Here is a 6,936-nt window from a genome sequence, read left to right as displayed (position 1 = left end):
TACGCTGAGACCTGGAGGTGGCAGAGGAAGAGTCAAGATCACCAAGGGGCAGGGAAAGGAATTCCCCGCAGAGCCTGCAACCTGAGCAAGGCTGGTGTGGTAGATTGAAAGAATCCGGGAGGGTACAGCCAGGGGTGGGGTGACGGATTTCTGAGCAGACCAGAGTATTTGTCTGCATCCGAGGTCTGGTGCAAAACCACTGCATGTTTATAACCAGAGCAGACTCGAGCTTCATTAAGAAGGTTTCTGTCTTGCAGCATGGGGGGACAGGTCACCGGTGGGGAGGAGAGATAAGGGGTGGGGATAGTGGGGTGCAGACAGAATCCAGCGGCTGGCTACATGCATGAGGCAAAGGAAGCCAATCCCTGCTAGGACATCTGTGCCAGGGTGCATGGCGAGGTGTTGAGGCTATAAATGGGAACAGGTCAGGAAGTCAGGATTGGGAACAGGGAAGGAGACAGCTCAAGAGGAGAGGGGCCAGGAATGAGCTCTGGGGCTGGAGGTCCGCTTGCCTGGCCTTCACGGTGCCAAGCAGGCCCCAGAGCCAGGAGGGCAGAGAAGCTACAGATATTTACTGTGGCTGCAGCTGTCAATTCTGCAGGCTCACAGAACCTTCTAGTGGGACCAGCAAACAGCAGGCTATCGCTGAACAATTCTCAAGCCCCACAGTGTTGGGGTGGGTGCCGAAAGCATACCTTTCTTGTTACACAATGCCGAGCTCAGGAGAGCCGATGATTACCATAAGCTTCCCGCGCTGCTATGGTAACCGGCCCCAATGGCAGGAGGCCCTGGGAGAACAGAGCAGACGGAATTGTCAGGATCTGAAAGCAAGATGGACTTATGACCTTGGGGGGAAAAACCACTCTATTTAGGTTTATTAAAAACTTGCACTGCTGTTCTATGATGAACGTGGTTTACTTGTGTAAGAAAATAAAATCAAGGGAAAAAGACATTGTTGGGCTCACTCATTGCCAGAGGTCACGTATATGCACACAAATGCCTGCAGAGAGCAATGGGGGCGGTGAGATACTGAGGTTCTTTAAATTGTTCATGACTTTTGTTGCAATAACTATACTTCTGAGATTCCTCTTTCACAAAATAAGTCAGAATATGAAATAAAATCTTTATGGATAGAAGCGTGTTTGCTCTAGTGTTTTTCCTAACAGGTGAAAAATCGAAAACATTGTAACTGTCCAATATTAGGGCCAATAAGTTCCGTACTCTTCTATTCAGTGAAATAGTATGCAGCCATGAAAAGAACAGGTTCTCCAATCCTGATGAGGCTCATGACACAGCAGAGTGTGTGTGTGTGGTTAATCTGAACCTCAGAAAGACAGATTTACAACAGCAGATAGAACATTCAGAACAGACTAGAAGGAGAGGCATCCAAACACAAACCACCTGTGTGTTAGTGTTGGGACCGTGGATACTTTCCTTTCTTTTCTTTCTTTTTTTTTTTTTCCCCCTTTGGGTACTGGGGATGGAACCCAGGGGTGCTTAACCAGGTGCATCAAATGCATCAGCCAGCTAAGATATTTCCAGTGCCTGCCTGCATTGGGACGAACGCCGTAGAAGTTGAGGAATCTCTCTCTGTATTTGATAACGCAGGACGTTACTTTTAATAAGAAAAAGTGTTTCCAAATTAACTTGATAATGGAGAAATGGACTGAGTTGTAAAACAGATCTTCTCGGGGGTGGGGGAGCAGATAATAGCCATATGTGGGGGCGCCTTGCCTGGTCCTTATGAACTTGGCCTTGGGCTTGGTGTTGGACAGCTTTTGAGACCTGGCTGGGCAATGTACTGACTGTGTGACCTTGGGTAAGTGTCTCAACCTCTCTGAGAGAGCTTCCCCCTCTCCCCTGTGGCATGGGGATGATAACAGTGTCCCTAAGCAGGGGCAGGGAGAATTATTCTAAATGATGCGACTGACCACTTAACCACGCTCCGGCATGAGGACCGCCCTCCGTAAACATCCGCCATTCTTAATATTCTTATTGCCAAGGGATTAAGTTAAAGAGACATTTGTAGCAAAGAGACAGGTGTTTGAGGAGAGCGAGGCTGTCGCGGAGTCTCTGGGCGGGGCGGGGAGCCCCCGGTGTCTGACCGGCTGCTGCTCAGAAGAGGGACGCTCCTCCTCGCAGGCGATGCCCGCTGCACCCACCAGAGGACTTGCATCGCAAAGGCTCACGGGAAAATGACGGACTGGGAATACTTTGTTTTTCCTGCGACTGAAAAATCAGCACCTCTCGGAGGACCCCTGCCCCAAGCTGTCAAGCGCCACCCCAAAGCCTTTAGCACCAGGTCCTCACTGCAGGGGCTTGGCTGCCTCGGTTCAAGGTCTCGGCTCCCACTGGGCTCCCTTTCGCACCCCGCGTCCACTGGGAGGCCCACCTTATTGGTTTTGGTTTTGCACGTTGGCAGCTCACCTGCCAGTGAACTCCTACTCGGCCTCAAAACCCTCTCCGGGAAGCCCCTCCAGAACGCGTCCTCTTAGAATGAATCCCTCCTGAAGCAATGCCTTCATGCCCGAGGGTTAGAGGGCCACCTGCGCCTACAACCACCTGGGCCTTGCTTGTCCTCCGATGCTCTTGTCCCAGCTATGCCAGACTCGTTCACCACAGGCTGGCCCCATGTCCCTGTGAAGGCAGGGGCTTTCTCTCGGGCCACACCGTGGTCCTCGGGAGTTAGTGGCACTTGGCACCCAGGAGCCTCAGAGCGGCTTTGCTCAGATGGAAGGAAGGAACGTTCTGTTGCGGTGGGAGGGGACTTTCAAGTCCCTGCTCTCTCCCGCGGCCTCCGGGGAGACGCACAGCTAGCGGCTCTTCTCCAGGTGCTGCTGGTGGACGACCCTGTGCCCAGAGCGCCTCCTCTGAGCGGCTCAAGGACAAGCCCTTCCTCGCCCAGCGACCAGTGGAGTGGGGCATAAAGACGGACCACCCAGCCAATCGCAGGACCGTGCCCAGGGGCTAGTCCGAGTCTGGTGCCTCTCCGGGCATGGCCAGCGCTGGCTCTGGTCTGTGTCACGGCTTCTCTCTGTCCCGCTGGCAGCCACCTCTTTCCTGCACGGCCGTTCCTCTGGGGGGTGGGCTCTGCTGCTCCTCAATCTGGTCCAGGATCTACTTCCCTGAGAACCTGACCTTGTCCATCTCCAGTCCCCGTCCTGTTGGGGGACACGGATTTGCTCCACGTCAAATATTCCCCCAGCGAATGCACGGGGGAGCGAATCCCCTCTGGATGGGTGGGAGCTCGCTGGCCTCCCTCCCTAAACCATGAGCTGTCCAAGGGAAGCTGCCGTGTCTGCTTCCTGTCGGGTATCTTGGTGCCTAGCGCCACTCCAGGTATACAGCAGGTGCTCACTAAATGGCTGCAGAATGACGGGAGGCGTGAGTTTCACAGGAGGAAAGACTAAAGCAAGAGAAGGCGGATGAGCATGCAACCGCTTCCACTCCCAGACTAAGAGGAAGCACTCTTGCAGCTTTGTCCACGTTGGGCCAGGAGCGCGCTTTCCAGAATGACCAGAGGGCACTGGGGAGCGTCCTCCTCCGCTGTCTTTCTCAAAGGCCTTTTCAATACTGCTCATGGGAGGGAGAGGCCGGCTCAGGACACAGCCGAGGTTGATAAGGACAAGGACCTCTTTGGACACAGGCTCTGTGACCTCCACCGGAGGCAACCCGGCCATAGAAACAGGTCTCCTCAGGCTGGGAGTCCTGGGGATCTGTACAAGTGGATTCTGGCAATTAACACGGGGGTCTCTAACGCTCAGGCCCGGGAGAGGTAGCTTAGCGATCAAATGACTCCACCCCTCACAGCCTCAATGACTTCCCCTGGAAAATGGGTCCACTCCAGGCCTCCCCAGAGCAGAGACGAACAGGAGTATCCCAGGACCATTGCCAGGGATGTGCACAATGTCCTTGCAGTGAAACTTCAGCTGTCGCTCGGGCTCCCCACCCTGCCCCTGGAAGCCGGCTAAGGCCTTAGTCCAATTGGGATTCAAGCTAAATCTGGAATCACACAGACAGGATCTGACTTGCCCCCCACCTGTGTGACCTAGAGCAAGATACTTACCCTCTCTGAGTCTCAGAGAGTTCACCTGCAAAACGGGGCTAATAAAGCCTATTCTTAGAGGTCCTTGAGAGAATTAAACCATTGTACGTAACCCATTTAGGGCTCTCCCTGACTCTGAGCCTAAGTTGGCTTCTGTAATCTTTCCAATTATGGATGCGGCTCTATTGCCAAGGTAATTATTTCGGAGCCTCTGTGAAGTCCACGGAGTGGTTGACAGGCTGCGCCACATCCCCATCTCTGGCTGGCCCAGTTATTTCTTACCAATCTGCGTCACCTTTTTTAAAAACACATTATACTTCAATTTTTTTCTGATTACATAAGTAACACATGCTCATTGTAGTATATTTGGAAATCACAGAAAAGCACAAAGAAGCAAATAAATATCACCCAGAGATAAACACTGGTAACACTTTGGCTTATTTTCTTGCTGTCTGTATTCTGCGCTGTATCCACATATGTGTATATGTATAAATATTGCCGGTCCTCCCTTAATTTGGGTCATGTGGTATTGCATGGTATAAATCAGATTATAACCCGACTTTCCCACTTGATAAATCGTGGGCATTTTCTGTAAAATGAAACATCCTTCCGTAACATGATTTTTAATCATTTCCTGGCATTCCATCAGATAGAGGTTTTCTATTTTGTGACTGCATCCTACTTATTTATCCATTTCCCCTCATATGGTTTCTCCTCGCCCCCAATTTTATTATTAACCAAGTCTGTGATGGACATTCTGTGTTCAAATCCTTGTAGACCTTTTATATTATTAGACTAAATTCTTCAAGGTGAATGAATTCCCGCTTGAGAAGATACTTATTTTTTTTTTAGAATTTTTTTCACAATGACTTTATTTATTTATTTATTTTTATGCAGAGATGAGGATCGAACCCAGTGCCTCACACATGCTAGGCAAGTGCTCTGCCACTGAGCTACAGCCCCAGCCCTGATACACATATTTCTGAAGCAGGGATTTTGCATCCAGGATTTCTGGGGCATATGATCGATTTACACGATTATAATTATTATTTTTATAACATGATTTCCAATTGTTTGGTTGTTGACTACCACTCTCCTGAGAAGCTTTACCAATTTGCATCATTTCCAATTAGTGTATGAGCATTCTATTTTCTCACACCATGCCAACAGTGACTACTGGCATTTTGTTTTAAGTAAAACTTCCTCTAGTTTTTAAAACACAAAAAATCAAAGGGAACTCATCCCATACTCGATTCCACCACAAAGTTGCTGTGTGACCTTAGGTGTGTTATTGGCCACTAGACTTCAGTATCGTTATCTCTCAGATGAAGGGATAAACTTAAATCTTCTGATTATTTTGGTTATAAATGACAGAAGTCAAATTCAACTGGCTTACAGCAAGAACTAATCATTGATCAACTCATATAGTTGTAAAGTTCAGGGAGAACTTCAGGCACAGCTGCATCCAGGATTCACATGGAATCATTAAGAATTCATTTCTTCTGTGATCAGGGGTTCTGTTTCTGTTTCTGCACTGGAATCTCAAAGCTGATGTTCTCCCAGGGTAGCATCCCCTCTCTTAGACTAGAGTCTCAGGGTTCATTTTGATTGGACTAGCTTGTGTCATGTAACCCTAACAGACCAATCACTGTGGAGAAGGGGCTGGGCTATGCTAATTAATCAGACCTAGACCTCCCAATCGTCCTGCAGTTGGGGAGAGTTTCACTCAGTGGACACAGGGGCTGGTGTGGCCGGAAGCTGGTGGAATTAACACAGCCCTCCTCTGAGGAGTCCTCTACCCATGACCTTCTAGGGGTCTGGGAAAGAGGTTTCCCCAGAACATTTCCTGCAGAGGCTGTGCATGCCTGGTTTCTCCATGGCCAATGTGTCCTGCCATTAAATTCATGGGTGACTCGTTTCAGTTATCTTTGCTCTGGGTACTGCAACAGAGGGGAGGTAAGGCGGGAGGACCGGTCCGGGGAGGCTGCAGTTTGGCTAGGCGCCGCCCTGGTGGCTCTGTCATGCCATTTCTTTGTCAGCACAGGTCAGGATTATTCAGGGACCTGATTTCCAGTTCCTGGGTGACTTCCCTTTCCATCCAGCTCAGTGCTTACTCACACCCCTGCCCACCCAAACCCAGCAGGACCGCTCCCCGGGAACATCTGGCCACCGAGCAGCTGTGACTTGCTGGGGCCGGCGGGGGGGATGGGAGAGGAAATGTCCTTTGTCTTGGAGAAAAAGAAATGAAATACAAAAGAAGACATCTTAAAAGACAGCTGCCCAGTGAAAAGGAGAATCAAAACAAGTTCTGGCAATCCTGAAGCAGGAGACCAACCACCCAGGGTCTCAAGGGTGGAGTGCGTCCCAGGTCCACATTAGCCTCTCCTTGGTCTCATCCGGTCTTGACCTGGCTCTGGTCAGACGCTAGCAAAGGCACGTTCAGCTTCATCGGGCTACCTGGAAGGGAGCAACCGCATCCCTCTGGTTTCCTTGGAAATGCCTGAGTTCTCCATACCACCCGTCCTGGCCCTGGAGAAGGGCCCCCATGCAGGGCAGAGACTCCACCGAGAGACAAGGCCTTTATTCTCAAACCGAAAGTTTGCAGAATACAAAGTGAGCCTGCAGGATGGATTTGCATTCTCCAGAGAGGGAAGGAAGGGAGACCCACTTTGAAGGCTCAAAGGCGGGGACAAACATACGACTGGGCCCCACAGCCGAGTTCCCGCAACCCAGCAGGGAAATGTTCCTGACTAAGGGTTCTGTGCTTGGGTTTCAGAGGTGAGAAAAAAAATCAGTTAGATTCCATGTATGTTTATGTGCTCTGTTGACATGATGAGCCAGGGCAGGTACCTTTTTCAGATCATAAACAGCAGCCCACATCAGCCCCGATC

The sequence above is a fragment of the Sciurus vulgaris genome (assembly GCF_902686455.1).
Source record: "Sciurus vulgaris genome assembly, chromosome: 8".
In the NCBI taxonomy this organism is placed as follows: Eukaryota; Metazoa; Chordata; class Mammalia; order Rodentia; family Sciuridae; genus Sciurus; species Sciurus vulgaris.
Note: the sequence above shows the minus strand (reverse complement) of the source record.